The sequence below is a fragment of the Heterocephalus glaber genome, unplaced genomic scaffold (genome assembly GCF_053883595.1).
Source record: "Heterocephalus glaber isolate CG9 unplaced genomic scaffold, H.glaber_assembly_v1.0 deba00000122, whole genome shotgun sequence".
Classification (NCBI taxonomy): Eukaryota; Metazoa; Chordata; class Mammalia; order Rodentia; family Bathyergidae; genus Heterocephalus; species Heterocephalus glaber.
Window position 1 is genome coordinate 76370913 of NW_028258138.1, and position 18355 is coordinate 76389267.

General features: G+C 39.2%; 1 pseudogene; it reads right to left on the bottom strand.

Moving 5' to 3' along the window:
- Positions 1 to 1361: 1361 nt before the first annotated feature.
- On the bottom strand, positions 1362 to 1634 carry LOC110350701 (translation machinery-associated protein 7 pseudogene; annotated as a pseudogene).
- Positions 1635 to 18355: the final 16721 nt, after the last annotated feature.

Genomic DNA, 18355 nt, shown 5'->3' on the forward strand with positions numbered 1-18355 from the left:
GAAGATGAGGAAGGAAGGAAAATTACAGCAAAAACAAAATATACTCTAATGGCTCAACAAATTATCCTGCCATGGGAGCTGGAAGTGCAGACAATTCTTTCGCTAGTAATCTCCCTAAAGAAGCCACAGGCATTCTTTCTGCCTCTTAAGCACCTTCAAACTGCATTTAAAATTAGGTTGTGCTTCTGGAAATCTTTCTTTTGCTAATTTGTTGTACATGAATGCCTGCAGAAGCCTTTGGATGGTAAATGCTGTGGGAGGGGCAGTTTCCATGGTGACTGTCTAAGGTACCCTTTTTCTTGCACTTCAATTACATCTTCATTGCTGAGCTGTTGTGAATGAGAAGGTAAGGACTCAGTCACATCTGAAAGCTGGAGACTGAGACGTGGTACTAAATGCAGCTGCATTCTGAACCCGCTGAGTTGTACTATACTTGTCTTGAACCTCCTCTTCAAGGTTGCCCCTGCCCGTTATGGGAAAATACATTTGCAACACACAGGACAAAGGGCCAATTTCCTTAACAATACAAAGAGCGCTTACAAGCTGATATGAAAACTACCAAAAAACGTAATAGAAAAAAATGAGCAAAGGGGGCCAGGGATTTAGCTCAGTTGTTCCGCTGCCATTCTCGCAAGCGCAAGGTCCCGAGTTTGATCCCTGGTACTACACACACACACAAAAATGAGCAAAGGACATGCACAAACATCTCTGGGAAAAAGAAAATAAATGGCTTAAAATGTATGAAAATGTGTGTGATCTCATTTATTATGAAAAAAATAAGTATTTAAATGGAAATAATTTTCCACCTACAGATTGGAAAAGATCCAAAAGTTTAATAAGGTACTATGTTCAGATATGTGGAAAAACCACTATTTTATTTTATTTTCTTTCTTTCTCTCTCTCTCTCTTTTTTTCTTTTAACAAAGTCTTGTTAAATGTACAACAGGGCTGGGGATTTAGCTCAGTGGTTCCACCGCCTGCCTTGAAAGCTCAAGGACCTGAGTTCTATCTCTGGTACCAAAAAAAAAAAGAATTCCGAAAGAAAAAGTTTCACGCAACATTCGTATGGTTCTCTAAATCACTTTTACAAAGAAGGTGAACCATTTTCATTTAATGCTATGAGTTAGCAGTACCTTTCCTAAGTATAATTCTATTAACTTTGAAAAATATAAAATTGTAATTACATTTTTCAAAGAAATACATTTATTTCCGAAGGGTAATTTCAATTGTATGTGTTTGTGAAAAGTTTTCGTACAATGCACAATTTTTTACTGGATGTATCTTAATTAAAAAGACTCTTCAAAAAAAAAAAATAAATGTACAACAGACTCCAAGAACACACTTCATTCTAGTTATAGGTGTCAAAAGATGTTATGGCAGGGAATCCAGATATTTGAATAATAATGGAATCAAGGATCACCATCATCTTAGGCACAAGGAACAATTTATTTTTTGCCAGATTTCTTAATTCTACCTGTGGCCAGGGGGCCCCTTCCCATGGCCTTCTTTTTTAGCTCCTCAAGTTTCTTCTCTTTCTGCTTCTGTTTGAATGCTCTGTCTTCCTTGTCCAACTCCTTGGCCTGTTTCTTGGACTGTTTCAGGGGCTTCTTCTTGCCACCTTCTCAGCCAGACATGGCGTCCATACACTCACCAGAACCCAGTTCAGAAGCCAGCAACTTCAAAACCACCATTTTATACATGAGGTGGGGGATCAATATAATCTCTTTGGAGAGTGAGGTAGCAGTTCCTTTTCTCAAAATTCATCCTGTAGATATACACTTAACTTAGAACACAGGAAAAGAATATTTATTGAAGCATTGTTGAAGCAAATGACTAGGACAGACTAAAGTACTGTAGTTATTAATAGATCTATAGACTTGCACCCATGGACTGAATGATACTGCCATGCATAGGTAGGTGAAAGAATGGTATGAAATGAGCTATTTCCTCTCAGTTTGACCTAAGGTGGAAATATGATTAATAAGCAATTCCAAATAAGTGTAAGATACATAAACAGATTAACGAAGGAAATATCTCTAAAAATAGGTTCCAAGGCATTTAGCAGGCTCAAGGATACTAAAAATGCCAGAGTCTAAGAAGAAATATTTCTTTGGAAATAAGCTGTGTTCTGAACTTCATTTCTTCTTCCCCAACAGAATATGTTCTCAGATCCCAAATATAATGAGGTAGGGCTTTAGTGATACCATCCTGAGAGCTCAATAAGTGAACAGTTGAGTAGAACTCAGATCTACAGGGCAAGAAATGGGCCAACTTCAGTAATTACTTTGGTGGTAGAAATACAAGAGTGCTGGGAACAGATTGTACTCCCAGAGGTTTTCTCTTTTCTTTTTTGGTAAAGGTTTGGTGAGGTCTTTCTGAAGACCAGATGGATATGAAACACATGGGAGAAAGTCTCACTCAAGAATATTAGTTGGGAGAATGAAGGGACCCTAATTACCAAAGACTGAGTGCATCATTATGACCCAGAGCTGAAGGGTACAAGGGAGCAGAGTGTGTAATCCTCTTCAGGAGAGTTGCAGCTGGAGAGATTCACAGAGATCCAGCTCCAAGGAGAACCCAAGAAAGCCCTAGAAGATAAAATGCCAGGTTCAGTTGTCTGTTAGTTCCAGGTTGCAAAGCACCAGCAAAGGAAGAACTGTCCAATCTTCTCCAAGCCCTGCTTCAGCCCTGAAGCAACAGCAGCTATGAGTGAAGACAAAAGGCAGCTCCAACTGGATTTACGTGGTTTTTTAAAAAGTGAGATTTTTTTTTTTTTTTTTAAAAGATATTTTAGTGGTTCAGGGGAGTGGTAGTGTAAGACCCAGATGAGACTTAGCACAAGTAATGCCATCTTGTTACAGGCCCTCCATCTTGTCCCTGTGGGTTTCGGGTTCACTACAGGACACAGTTCCTGGAATGTACTTGTTTTATCTGTTAAGACACCATGGAATGTACCATTGTTTCTGTGTAAGGAACATCTTGTTTGCTAAGTAAAGAACATCTGCAACCCCCCCCCCCCGCCCCCTAACCGCAAAGAATTCAGAATTCAGCTTCTGTAGTTCTGCTTGCTAAGCATCCCTGCAGCCCCTATAAAACCTTCCAACCCCCTGAGCTCAGGACCCTCTCTAAGCCTGTTGCTTGGAGGGTGCCGTCTGGCCAGACTAATAAAGGTCTGTTTTACTTTTCCAACTTGTCTGGTGTATTCCCTCCCAGTTGTTCTTCTCTGCAGTCAGCTCCTCAGAGCATTTGGTAAGGCCCTCAGTCTTACAGTAGTTTTAAGGAACTAAATTTTCAGAATCCCCCCCAATTTTTCCTCACAGCGTATTCGCCTAAGAACTTGGCCTGCAGCAGAGTGCCAATGCTTGTTTTCCTTTCCCACCTACCCTTTAGATCTCACCTTTTTTCCAGTTTATGAAAGATATGCATTCTGAATCTTACTAAGGTATACTACTCCTTGGGCAACAAACGGATTTTTTAAACCATGTCAACTTTGAGAAAGTGAATGGTGCCAAAGACCAAGTAACAATTCATTTGCAAATCTGGTGGTTTACTAAAATTGGAGGAGGATTTGACCTACCAGAGGGGGCCTTTTGTGGTTGCCACTGGTTTTGCAAGCATAGGCTAAGGAGCAGACTTTACTGAGGAAAGGAAAATTCCTAGGCCAGGATAAGCAGACAGATATTCAGTGTTTCCCACTGTTCCCATCTTCCCCTGGAGAGATACTAGCATCAGGGCTTCTACTGAGTGTTCTGCTCTAGTACAATAACCCATCCCCAAAAGTGGCTTTCATGGGAGGGAGTAGTATTAGGTAATCTGGTCTTTGGGTGTCAGTTGTTTTCAGGACTTGTCAGGAAAGTTGGCTGCCTTACTGTTGGGGATTATAGGGATATCTGGGGTGTCAGAGTTTCTGCTGACCTACCTGTCATAAGGATCTTCTAAGACCTTTAATGTCCAGACCGTGAGCTCTGTCTTTGGCTTGCTTATTCTGGTGTTTTGTTATGTTTTGTTTTAGCAAAAATCCTACTGAGCCAGTTTAGCCAGAATCCACCACCCTTGATATCTCACTATCCTGGATATCTGCTCACTGTGGAAGTCTTTGGCAAAAATCCTGCTGGGTCAGTTTTTAGAATTCTCCTCATCCCTGATGTTTCCTTGTAGTAATTTTCCTTCCATTGACTATCACCCAGCACCTTGGCCATAAATCCCCACTTGTTCTTGTTTTATTCAAAAGGGAACCTAAGTTTATCTTTTAATATAGAGTTCTTGCTATTGCAATAACCCTTCTCTCACTATTACAACAGTCCCTCCCCGTACCCTTACAATAATCCTTCCACATAAACATTTCCTTACTAAATCTGGATTTGTGTTTTAATTCACAATTCCCAGAAATTTTGATGTATTTCTCTCCCATTAATCATAATATGAATGAGATTTAAGAATTACTGCTTTAGAAAATGTGAACAATACAATTCCTTGAGTAATCTAATACATATACATCTGTGTTTCTGTTTCTCCAGAAAGAAGAGTCTGAGGCAAGGTCTTGATGTACAGTATGATGTTTATGTAGGAGATAATGTCCAGAAACCCAAGAGGAGAAATGGGAACAGTGAGACAAGAAGAGGGAAAAGCCCACTCAGAGTGCATAGAGTGGGTTTCTTCTGTGGGTGACTGAAGCTCAGTGCCTCTGGGGGTTCTCTGAGGAACATGTAGAATGCATCTTAGTTTTGAGCTTTCAAGAGACAGCAGAGCTGGAGTATGTGTATGACTTGTCTCCTGTTTCTTACTGGTTGAGAATTTTCTCTGAGGGTTTTAGATCCCAAACACTACTGAACTCCCCTCAGGGCACCTTCAGGGAGAGAATCAGAGAGATGCACAGATGCTTGAAGGGAACTGTCAACAAGCAAACTCCAATGGAGCTACAGGGACATGGAGTTGGGAGTCAATAGTGTGTTAGCTTTCCATCACTGTGACAAAATACATGAGGAAATAAACTTAAAAGGAGGATGAATTTATTTTGGCTAATGGTTTCAAAGGTTTCAGTCCATGGCCACTTGGCCCCACTGCCTTTGGGCATGTAATGAGGCTGAACATCATGGTGAGTAGTGTATGGTTGAGGAGGCTGTTCACTTCATGCCTGCCAGGAAGTAAAAAGAGAAAAGGAGGCAAGGGCTGTAGCTTCAGTATTCCCTTCAAGGCACACTCCCAGAGACATAACTTCCTTCCACTAGGCCCCAGATCTTATTTTAGTAATGTGGTGCTGAAGCAAGCACAGGTCCTACCACCTAAAGATTCCACCACCTCCCAGTACAGTATAACCATAGGCTGGGAACAAACCTTTAATATATGAACCTTTGGGAGATATTTAAGATCCAAACCATAACAAATAGCATCTCGTGCAACATTGAACTTTGTGCTTACTGAAAACAAAGTGAGGGCCTGTCTAAATAAAAAAAAAGAGCCGAGGATGTAGCTCAGTGAAAAGGACCTGAGTTAAATCCCCAGTACTGCACAAAAACAAAATAAACTCTAAAACAAACAAATCCATAAACCTGTAACTAAGGTTGTTGAATGTTTACAGTGTCCTAAAGGCTTTACATATATTATCTTTATAATTTCAGGACAACCGTCTGAGGTGGATACTGTTGCCTCAATTTTACAAATGAAAAAATAGAACCTTAGGTTAAATATCTGGTTTGAGGTCATACACCCAGAAAAAAGACAAGGCAGGTATTTAAATCCCAGCCTTCTGAATCAAGCTATTTACCACTATGGGATATGCTTCTCTATAGCCTTTCATCATAATTTGAGAAAACAAGATGTTAATAATAACAATGGTATAAACAGTCCAATAATAAATACCCCAGTCATTTGAATATTAAAAAATGTTTTCTCTAAGGAGACAAAACAATGATAAGATAAACCTTATATAGTAAAATTTATAGGTTATGGGTTTTTTTCTTAAATTCTTTTATTGGTACATTTTAGGTATACAATACATTTACATTTATCTTTGGGTGCTTGTACCTATACATGATGTATCTTGGTTCTTATTTTTTCCCCATTACCTGTGCACCCTTCACCCCTAAATCCTTCCCTATTTACATACTTCATTTCCATTTTTTTTTCTTTTCTCATACTTTTTCCTTTCCATTCTTTCCTTTCCCCTTCCCCTCCCACCACCCCTACCCCTTTGGACCTTTTCCAATTTCAAAGTATCATTTATTAGTTATTAATCCTTTTAGTCCTTATTTACACTCTCAGTTTCACACACTAGAAAAACTATTCACTATTTACACGTGTGTCTTATTTATTTCACTTAAGAGTATGGCCTCAATATGCATCCATTTAGCTATAAATGACTCTAATTTCTCATTCTTTATGGCTGAGTAGTACTCCATTTTATAAAAAAGACACATCTTCTTTATCCAGTTTCCAGTTGATGGGCACTTGGGCTGTTTCCAAGCTTTAGCTATTACAAACTGTGCCACTATAAACATGGTTGCACATATCTCGCTGTGGCATGATTCTTTTAATTCTTTTGGGAAAATACCCAGCAAGGAAATAGCTGGGTCAAATGCAACTTCCAATCCTAGTTCTTTGAGGTATCTCCATACTGATTTCCGTAGTGGTTGCACCAGTCTGCACTCCCACCAACAATGGAGAAGGGTTTCTTGCTCTCCATACCCCTGCCAGCATTTGTTATTGGTTGATTTCTTGATAGCAGCCATTCTTTCTGGGGTGAGGTGGAATCTCAGTGTTGTTTTCATTTGCATCTCTCCAATGACCAGTGATGTTGAACATTTTTTCATATGTTTATTTGCTGCTTCTACTTCTTTGTCTGAGAAATGTCTGTTCATTTCAGATGCCCATTTTTGAATTGGGTCTTTGAATTTGGGGGTCTGATTTTTTTCAATTCTTTATATATTCTAGATAGTAGCCCTTTGTCTGAGTTACAGCTGCTAAAAATTTTTTCCCACATTGTAGGTTGTCTCTTAGCTCTGTTGGTGGTTTCTCTTGCAGTGCAGAAGCTTTTCAATAAGAAGAAATCCGAGTTGTTGATTCTTTCTGCTAGTTCCCGTGCTACTGAGGTTTTGTTCATAAAGTCTTTTCCTATGTCAATATCTTCAAGAGTTCTACCTAACTTATCTTCCAGCAAGTTTAGTGTTTCTGTCTTAATATTTAGATCTTTAATCCACTTAGATCTCAGTTTAGTGCATGGTGATAAGTATGGGTCTACTTTTAATCTCTGACAGGTTGAAATCCAGTTTTTCCAACACCATTTATTAAATAGGCTATCTTTCCCCCAATGAGGGTGGTTGGCTCCTTTGCCAAAGATGAGGTGGCTGAGTATGTCTGAAGTTGTTTTTGCATCTTTTAATCTATTCCACTGATCCTCGGGTCTGTTTCTGTGCCAGTACCATGCTCTTTTTATCACAGTAGCTTTGTAGTATAGCTTCAAGTTGGGTATTGTGATACCCCCAGCCATGTCTCTGTTGCCCAGAATTGTTTTTGCTATTCTAGGATTCTTCTGGTTCCAAATGAATTTTTGGATTGTTTTCTCTAGCTCTGTGAAGTATATTGTTGGAATTTCAGTTGGCATTGCATTAAATCTATGTAGCAATTTTGGAAGTATGGCCATTTTCACTATATTGATTCTTCCTACCCAGGAACAGGGGATGTCTTTCCATTTTCTTATATCCGCCTTGATCTCCTTTTTCAGGGTGCTGTAGTTTTCAGCATAGAGGTCTTTTGCTTCCTTTGTTGGATTGATTCCTAGATATTTCATTTTTTTGGATGCTATTGTGAAAGGAATTGTTTCCCTAATTTCTCTCTCAGTGAGTCTGTTATTTGTGTACAAGAAGGCTATTGTTTTTTGAGTGTTGACCTTATATCCAGCTACTCTACTGAATCTGTCAATTAAGTCCAGAAGTCTTTTGGCAGAGTTTTTTGGGTCTTCTATGTAAAGTATCATATCATCAGCAAATAATGACAGTTTCACTTCTTCCTTTCCTATCTTTATTCCTTTTATTTCTTTCTCTTTTCTAATTGCTGTGGCTAATGTTTCCAGAACTATAATGAACAGGAGTGGTGATAGTGGGGATCCTTGTCTTGTTCCTGATTTTAGCATGAAAGTTTTCAGTTTTTGACCATTTAGTATGATGTGGGCTGTTGGTTTTTCATAGATAGCCTTAATCAGGTTGAGATAAAGACCTTCTATTCCAATTTTCTGTATGGTTTTTATCATGAATGGGTGTTGGATTTTGTCGAATGCCTTTTCTGCATCTATTGAGATGATCATATGGTTTTTGTCCTTGACTCTGTCAATATAGTGTATTACATTTATTGATTTACATATGTTGAACCATCCTTGCATCCCTGGGATAAATCCGACTTGGTCAGGGTGTATGATCTTCTTGATGACCCTCTGTATTCTGTTTGCCAGTATCTTGTTGAGGATTTTTGCATCTATGTTCATTAGGGAGATTGGCCTGTAGTTCTCTTTTTTGGTTGGGTCTTTCCCTGGTTTTGGAATCAAAGTCACACTTGCTTCCAGGAATGAGTTTGGAAGCCTTGCTTCCCTTTCAATTTCCTTGATGAGTTTAAAGAGTAATGGTGTTAGTTCTTCTTTAAATGTCTTGTAGAATTCAGCAGTGAAGCCATCAGGACCTGGGCTTTTCTTTGTTGGTAAATTTTTTATTACATTTTTAATTTCACTCATTGTAATTGGGGTGATCAGAATTTCTATGTCTTCTTCATTTAACTTTGGCAATTCATATGTATCTAGGAATCTGTCCATTTTTTCTGTGTTTTCCATTTTATTAGAGTACAAGTTCTCAAAGTAGGTATTGATGATCCTCTGGATTTCTGTTGGTTCTGTTGTGCTTTCCCCTTTTTCATTCTTAATTGTATGGATTTGAGTCTTTTCTTTCCTTTTTTTGATAAGGTTGGCTAAAGGTTTATCGATTTTATTTATTCTTTCAAAAATCAACTCTTTGATTCATTAATTTTTTTGTATAGTTCTCTTAGTCTCCATTGCATTGATTTCTGCTCTGATCTTTATAATTTTCTCTCTTGTGCGGGCTTTGGGTTTGTTATTCTCTTCTTTTTCTAGGAGTTTGAGGTTCTGCATTAGATTATTTATCTGAGTTCTCTCTGTTTTCCTAATATGGGCATTCACTGCTATGAATTTCCCACATAGAACTGCTTTCATTGTGTCCCATAGATTCCTAAATGTTGTACTGGTATCATCATTTACTTGTAGAAACTGTCTAATTTCTTCTTTAATTTCCTCTGTGACCTATTGGTTGTTCAGGAGGGTGTCATTCAATTTCCAGGTGTTTGTGGGAGTTTTGCAGTTTCTCATGTTATTGATCTCCAATTTTATTGCACTGTGGTCTGATCATATACAGGGGGTAATTTCAGTTCTTTTACATTGACTTAGACATGTCCTGTGAGCTAGCATGTGGTCTATTTTGGAGAATGACCCATGTGCAGCTGAAAAGAATGTGTATTCTGATTTTGTGGGGTGGAACACTCTGTAAATATCTATTAAGTCCATTTGTTCAATAGCTTGGTTCAGTTCTAGAATTTCATTGTTAATTTTTTGTCTAGATGATCTGTCTATTTGTGATAGTGGGGTATTTAAGTCCCCCAATACAAATGTATTAGTGCTTATTTGGTTTTTCATGTCCATTAATATTTGTTTTGTATAGTTAGGGGCATTTGTATTTGGTGCATATATATTTAGGATTGTCATCTTTTCCTCTTGGATTGTTCCTTTCACAAGGATGTAATGACCATCTTTGTCTCCGTTAAATAGTTTTGGTTTGAAATCTACTTTGTCTGCAAATAAGATTGCTACCCCCTGCTTTTTTCTGGGTTCCTGTCATGTGGAGAGCCATTTTCCATCCTTTTACTTTCAGTCTATGAATTTCTTTTTGAGTTAGGTGTGTTTCTTGTATACAGCATATTGCTAGATTTTGCTTCTCAATCCATTCTGTCAGTCTACTTCTTTTGATTGGTGAATTGAGGCCATTAACATTGATAGTCATAATTGAGAGATATTGACTCATCCTTGTCCTGATGTTTTACTGTTGTTGGCTCTTATTTCTTTTTCCCCCTTTCCCTTTAGTTTCTTACCTTGTCTGGTGGCTTCCCTCTGTTGAGCCTCATGGAGTTGTGACCTTCGTTGCCTTTTTCTCGGATATTGCTTAGAATTGTTTGGAGTGCTGGTTTGGTGTTCATGAAATGTCTCCAGTGTTCTTTGTCATGGAAGTATCTGATTTCCCCATCAATTTTGAAAGATAATTTTTCAGGGTACAACAGTCTAGGTTGGAAGTTATTTTCTTTTAGGGCTTGAAATACTTTACTCCAGGCTCTCCTTGATTTGAGGGTTTGTGTTGAGAAGTCTGCCGTGATTCTGATAGGCTTTCCTTTATAGGTGATTGGTTTCTTTTCTCTAACTGCCTGTAGGATTTTGTTCTTCTGTTGGGTTTCTGGGATCTTGGCTATTATATGTCGAGGTGTAGATTTTTTTTGATCATGGCTGGGTGGAGTTCTATATACCTCACTCATCTGTATGTCCAGTTCTCCTCCTCTGTCTGGGTAGTTTTCTACTATTACTTCTGTGAACAGTTTTTTAATGTCAATTGTACTTTCTCCTGTTTTTTCATGGACTCCTATCAGTCTTATGTTATTCTTCTTTGCACCATCTAGCAGCTGTTGAATTGATTTCTCATGGTCCCTTACTATTTTTAAGAAATCTCTGTTTTCATGGTCCTTCACTGCAATCCTGTCTTCTATATCTGATATTCTATCTTCAAATTCTCTTAATCTGCTCTGCATGCTTTCAATGGAGTTTTTAATCTCCTGAATATCTGTTTGAATCTGTTTCATGGATTCCATTTCTTTCTTATGTTGGGTGATCATGGTTTCCATTTCTTTCTTATGCTGGGCATTCCTGGCTTCCAGCGTGTTTCTGAGCTCATCTATTTTGTCATCAGTTTCTGTTCTAGAGCCTCTAATCATGTCTTTCACTCTGCTCACCATCTCTGTAGTTACCTGGGAGATTATTTCTGCTTTGAATTTTTCCAGAGCCTCATTCATCTGTTTTGTTACTTCCTGTGCTATCAGTTCAGGGTGTCCAGATGGTTGATTATCAGACTTTTGCACCTCATTTCCCCCAGAAATTGCCTTTTGTGGGGTGGAAGACTGGGTTTGTGACTTGCTTAAATGCCTTCTCATTTTCATTTTTGGTACTGTCCCTGGTTTAGTTTCTGGGTTGATATTATGAAGTTGTTTATTGTAAGTATCTTTGTTGATCTATTTAAAACCCTTATGGAATGATTGCTTCTCAGAGGTGTCTACCAGATATAGCTGGTCTTTAGGTTTTGAGTCTCTAATGACTCTGAGGCTATCTCATTTTCATTATACCAGGAAGGAAAACTGTTTAGATCAATCATGACACCTTAGCCCAAGTCATACAATCAGCAACACCACAGCATCAAATACCTCTGAAAGAATGACAATTTGTGGTAGTTATTAATCTATCACCTTTAAAAAATAAAGGGCCTCCTTCAAGGTGTGTCTCTGCTGTCACAATAGACAACATGGGCAGCAGTGTGCAGTTATAAGTCAATGAGTCTCAGTAAGCTAGTCCCAGACCCGTGAGATTCAGGCAGATTTCTGGTTGCAAGTCCCAAGTTGAGCTCCCTGTCCTCCTTCAGGTTTGCACTCTGCAAGTTTCTACTGCAGGTTTCAGCTGCTTTTCCCCTGAAGAAAGTCCAGTTTCTGATGGGAGCTGATAATTCCTCCAACTTACCAATCATGGTGGTCTGGTGTGCCTTTATTGCAGAGATTCCCTTCACTTTTCCAGTGGGCTTGTTTTCATCAGGGAGCCTGAGACAGGCACTCTCTCTGTTGTTCACTTCTGGAGCTCATGACAATGGCTTTTGTTCCTCTGTGCCTCTGCAGTGTATAACCAAGTAGCTGCACAGCCAAAAGGCCAGAGGGCTGGAGGGGGTAGTATTGTTGGAGGCGCCCCCGTGGCCCAGCCGTCAGCTGGTGGGCCTACCCAGGGGTGTCCTCCTCACCCTGTCTATTGGTTATGGTTGAAATTGTGATAAAAGAATATCATTATAAATAAGAGTGATATTATATAAACATTCAACTCAGAAGGTTAACAGAATAACAAATTTAGCCTTGGAAAATAGGAGTAAGGATTTCATAAAAATGACAACATATAAGACTCCACTTTAGGTCAAGCTGGATTGATCCTCCTGCTTGCAATAACCCCAAACCAGACAAAACACATACAACAATGGTTTTCAAGACATTGGATACCAAACAACAAAAGATAGAGCTCCCAAACAGGAAACAGGTAGCCTGTATGGAGAATTTACAGGCCTTGCTCCAGGAAAAGAATTCAACAGAGCCCAGATGATTCCTGAAGTTGAGGAGAGAGTGTAGAGAGTCTGGAAGAGAATAAAGCAGCTGGAATTTTCAGAGTGGACTGCCAACAAAAAGAGAATTACACACAGAGAGAAACCGAGGCTTGCAGAGGGTTGTCCTCCAGCATTCAGTTAAGTACTAATCAGTTTGTATGTAAGGAAACAATCTGAGATCACAGAAAGAAGTATCCAAAAATATAAGTAACAGTGCCCAGGGCTCACACAGGGCTGGGAAATAGTGTTTGTTCCCATCAGCCAGGCTGAGACATCTCCAGATTCACAAAGCATGGGGTAAATACACAAAAGAGTCGTGTCTTGGGACACAGAGGACACCAGACCATTAGACCACTGTACTGGAGCTAATCAAGTTCTCCACGTTTAAAGAATTCCTGCCCAGAGGTAGGGGCTTCTGAGCTGCCGTCCCACTGCTCCTGGTCCAGAGGAAGGGGCTGCCCAGCCACCATCCCTCCCGCTGCTCCTAGCCCAGAGGAAAGAGCTTTTGGGCTGCTGTCCATCCTGCCGCTCCTGCCCCAGAGGCAGGGGCTTCTGAGCCGCCACCCCACTACTCCTGGTCTAGAAGAAGGGGCTTCTGGGCCACCAAATGTCCCGCTGCTCCCGGCCCAGTGGAAGGGGCTTTTGAGCCATCATCCCTACCACCGCTCCTGGCCCCTGGCCCACTTCTCCCAGCTCAGAGAAGGTGAGCCACGTGGACGCCAACAGCACCCCCCCGCCCCCCTAGTTGAAATGAGAAAACATATAAAAAAGTCTCAAAACCAGACTTCCAGATCACCTACAGCAACCCAAAGGGGAAATGAGATGGAACATTCTGATACTCAACCACCTGGACCCACTGAAATGGCAACAAAAGGGGATTTGGAAAAAATGAAATCAGAAATAATTTCCGAGATAATAGGAGAAATTGTGCTCCTGGTGCAAGATGTGATTAATAAATCTAGAGAAGAGCTGAGGAACATGATGTAATCCCAACATAGGAAACAAATGGAATCCATAAAACAGATGCAAACAGATTTCCAGGAAATGAAAAACTCCACTGAAAGTCTACACAGCAGAATGAGCCAATGTGAGGACAGAATTTCAGATATAGAAGACAAGATTGCAATTAATGACCAGGAAAAGAAAAATTGCTTCAAAATTATAAGGGAACATGAGAAATCAATCCAGCAGCTGCTAGATGATGCAAAGAAGAATAACATAAGACTGATCGGAGTCAATGAAGAAACAGGAGAGAGTGCAGATGACATAAAAAAACTCTTAGCAGAAGTAATGGCAGAAAACTTCCCAAGCAGGGGAAAAGAACTTGACATACAGATAAGTGAGGCATATAGGACTCCAAATAGCCTTGATCAAAAAAATCTACACATAGGCATATAATTGTTAAGATTCCAGAAACACAACAGAACAAAGTTCTACAAGCAGTTAGAGAAAAGAAACAAATCACATACAAAGGAAAGCCTATCAGAATCACAGCAGACTTCTCAACACAAACCATCAAGGCAAGAAGAGCTTGGAATGACATATTCCAAGCCCTAAAAGAAAACAGCCTCCAACCCAGATTGATGTACCCTGAAAAACTATCTTTCAAAATGGACGGAGAAATACGATACTTTCATGACAAAGAGCACCTTAGGAACTTCATGAATACCAAACCAGCACTCCAAAGAATTTTACACAATATCCTAGGAACAGACATTGAGGATCACAACCCCAGGAAGCAAAGCAGAATGAACCCATCTGGCATGACAAGAAATTAAATGTAAAGGGGGAGAACCCAACAAAAAGAAAAAGTCATGGCAATGAGAAGTCAGTATGTTTCAGTTATAACCATCAACGTTAATGGTCTCAATTTACCAATCAAAAGAAACAGACAGGCAGAATGGGTCAAGAAGCAAAATCCAACAATATGCTGCATACAAGAAACACATTGAATTCAAAGTGAAACACATAGACTGATAGTTAAAGGGTGGAAAAGAATACTCCATGCAACAGGAACCCGAAAAAAAGCAGGAGTAGCTATCCTCTTGGCAGATCAAGTAGATTTCAAACCAGCACTGATTAAGAGAGATGAAGAAGGACATTACATCCTTGTAAAGGGAAGAATCCAAGAGGAAGAGATGACAATCATAAATATCTATGCACCAAACACTAGTGCATCCAATCGTATAAAACAAATACTAACAGACATGAAAAGTCATATATGCACTAATACAATTGTAGTGGGGGACCTCAACACCCCACTGTCACAAATAGATAGATCAACTAGACAAAAAATAAGTAATGAAATACTAGAACTCAGTCGAACTCTTGAACAAATGAACTTAAGAGATGTTTACAGAGTCTTCCACCCCACAAAATCAGAATACACATTCTTCTCAGCTGCACATGGGTCATTCTCCAAAATAGACCACATACTCACACATAGAACATGTTTAAGTAAGTGCAAAGGAATTGAAGTTATCCCCTGTATATTATCAGACCATAGTGCGATGAAATTGGAGATCCATAGCAAAAGAAACTTGAAAAATTTCATAAACACGTGGAAATTGAACAACACACTTCTGAATAACCAATGGGTCACAGAGGAAATTAAAGAAGAAATCAGACAGTTCCTTCAGTTAAATGACAATAACAATACAACATATCAGAATCTATGGGACACAATGAAAGCAGTCTTACGAGGGAAATTCATAGCAGTGAATACACATATTAGGAAAACAGAATGAGCCCAATTAAACAACCTGATGCTGAACCTCAAGCTTCTAGAAAAAGAAGAGCAGGACAACCCCAAAGCTCATACAAGGGAGGAAATTATAAAGATCAGAGGAGAAATCAATGCAATGGAGACTAAGAGAATGATACAAAAAAAATCAATGAAGCCAAGAGTTGGTTCTTCAAAAGAATCAACAAAATTGACAAACCCTTAGCCAACCTTATCAGAAAAAGGAAAGAAAAGGCCCAAATCCATGCAATGAGGAATGAAAAGGGTGAAATTACAACAGACCTAGCAGAAATCCAGAGGATCATCAATACCTACTTCCAGAACATATACGCCAATAAGATGGAAAACACAGAAGAAATGAGCAGATTCCTAGATACATATGAATTACCAAAGTTGAATGAAGAAGACCTAAAAATTCTAAACAACCCAATATCAAGCAATGAAATTGAAAACATAATTAAAAACTTAACAACTAAGAAAAGCCCGGGCCCCGATGGCTTCACTGCTGAATTCTACAAGACATTTAGAGAGGAACTGCTGCCACTACTGCTTAAACTCTTCAATGAAATTGAAGGGGAAGCAATACTCCCAAATTCACTCCTGAAAGCAAGCATCACCTTGATCCCCAAAGCAGAGAAAGACCTAACCGAAAAGGCGAACTATAGGCCAATCTCACTAATGAACATAGATGCAAAAATCCTTAATAAGATACTGGCAAACAAAATGCAGAAGATCATCAAGAAGATCATACACCCTGATCAAGTGGGATTCATCCCAGTGATGCAGGGATGGTTCAACATACATAAATCAATCAATGTAATACACTATATCAATAGAGCCAAGGACAAAAACCATATGATTACCTCCATAGACGCAGAAAAAGCATTTGACAAAATCCAACATGCATTTATGATAAAAACCCTACAAAAAATTGGAATAGATGGTCTCTACCTCAAACTGATAGAAGCCATCTATGAAAAACAAACAGCCAATATCATACTAAATGGTCAAAAACTGAAATCCTTCACACTAAAATCAGGAACAAGACAAGGATGTCCACTATCACCACTCTTGTTCAATATAGTTCTGGAAACATTAGCCACAGCAATTAGACAAGAGAAAGAAATAAGAGGAATAAAGATAGGAAATGAAGAAGTCAAATTGTCATTATTTGCAGATGACATGATACTCTATATAGGAGACCCCAAGAACTCCACCAAAAGTCTTCTGACTTAATAACCAAATTCAATCAAGTAGCTGGTTACAAGGTCAACACACAAAAATCAATAGCTTTCCTCTACACAAATGACAGACTCACTGAGAGAGAAATAGAGCAAACAATTCCTTTCACAATAGCATCCAAAAAACTGAAATACCTAGGAATCAACCTAATGAAAGAAATCAAAGACCTCTTCTCTGAAAACTATAGCACTCTGAAAAGAGAGATTGAAGATGATATCAGAAAATGGACAGACATCCTCTGCTCCTGGGTAAGAAGGATTAATATAGTGAAAATGCCCATACTTCCAAAACTGCTATACAGATTCAGTGCAATTCCAATTGAGATCCCAGCAGCATACTTCACAGACCTTGAGAAAACAATCCCAAAATTCACTTGGAACAAGAAGAGACCCAGAATAGCAAAAGCAATTCTAGGTAACAGAGACATGGCAGGGGGTATCACAATCCCCAACCTGCAACTCTACTACAAAGCTACTGTGATAAAAACAACATGGTACTGGCAAAGAAACAGACTTGAGGACCAGTGGAACAGATTAGAAGATGCAGAAACAACGCCAGACACACTCAGCCATCTTATCTTCAATAAAGGAGCCAAACACCCTCACTGGAGAAAAGATAGCCTCTTGAATAAATGGTGTTGGACTTGCCAAAGACTCAAACTAGACCTACATCTCTCACCATGCACTAAACTAAATTTGAAATGGATTAAATATCTAAATATTAAAATAGAAACTCTGAACCAGTTGGAACAGAGGTTAGGTAGAACTCTTGAAGACATTGGTGTAGGAAAAGATTTTATGAACAAAACCTCCCTTGCCCTCCTTGAGCTAGCACAAACAATCAACAAGTGGGATCTCTTCTTATTAACAAGCTTCTGCCCAGCAAGAGCAACCACCAGCAGTGTGAAGAGACAACCCACAATGTGGGAAAAAATCTTCACCTGCTTTTCCTCAGACAAAGGTCTACTATCTTGAATCTATAAAGAACTTAAAAAGATCAGACCTCTCAAATTTAAAGACCCAATCCAAAAATGGGCATCTGTGATGAGCAGACATTTTTCAGACAAGGAAGTAGAAATAGCAAATAAATACATGAAAAAATGTTCAGCATCACTGGTCATTCGAGAGATGCACATGAAAAAAATGCTGAGATTCCACCTCACACCAGAAAGAATGGCTGCTATCATGAGATCAACCAATAACAAATACTGGCGGGGCTGTGGGGAAAGAGGAACCCTGCTCCACTGCTGTTGGGAGTGTAGACTGGTGCAACCACTTTGGAAATCAGTATGGAGATACCTGAAAGAACTAGGACTGGAAGTCCCATTTGACCCTGCTATTCCTCTGCTAGTGATCTTCTCTAAAGAATTAAAAGTATCATACCACAGTGATATATGTGCACCCATGTTCATAGCAGCACAGTTTGTAATAGCTAAAACTTGGAAACAGCCCAAATGCCCATCAGCTGGAGACTGGATAAAGAAAATGTGGTTTTTTAAATAAAGTGGAGTACTACTCAGCCATAAAAAATGAGAAATTAGAGACATTTATAGCTAAATGGATGCACATTAAGGCAATACTCTTAAGTGAAATAAATAGGACACACGTGTATAAATACCGAATAGTTTTTCTGGTGTGAGAAACTGAAAGTGTAAATAAGGACTAAAATGTATAATAGGTAATGTGAGATGGGAAGAAAAGGGGCAAAGGGGAAGGAAGTGGGAGGGGTAGAGGAAAGGAAAGAAGGATATGGAGTTAATATGAGACAATGGAAAAATAGGAACAAAATCTTTGTAAATAGGGAGGAATGGAGGGGTTGAAGGGAGGGCAGGGGAAGGGTGACAAATAAGAACCAAGAGAGATTATGTAAAGGTGCAAATTTCCAACAATGGATGTCATTATATTGTATACCTAAAATGTACCAATGA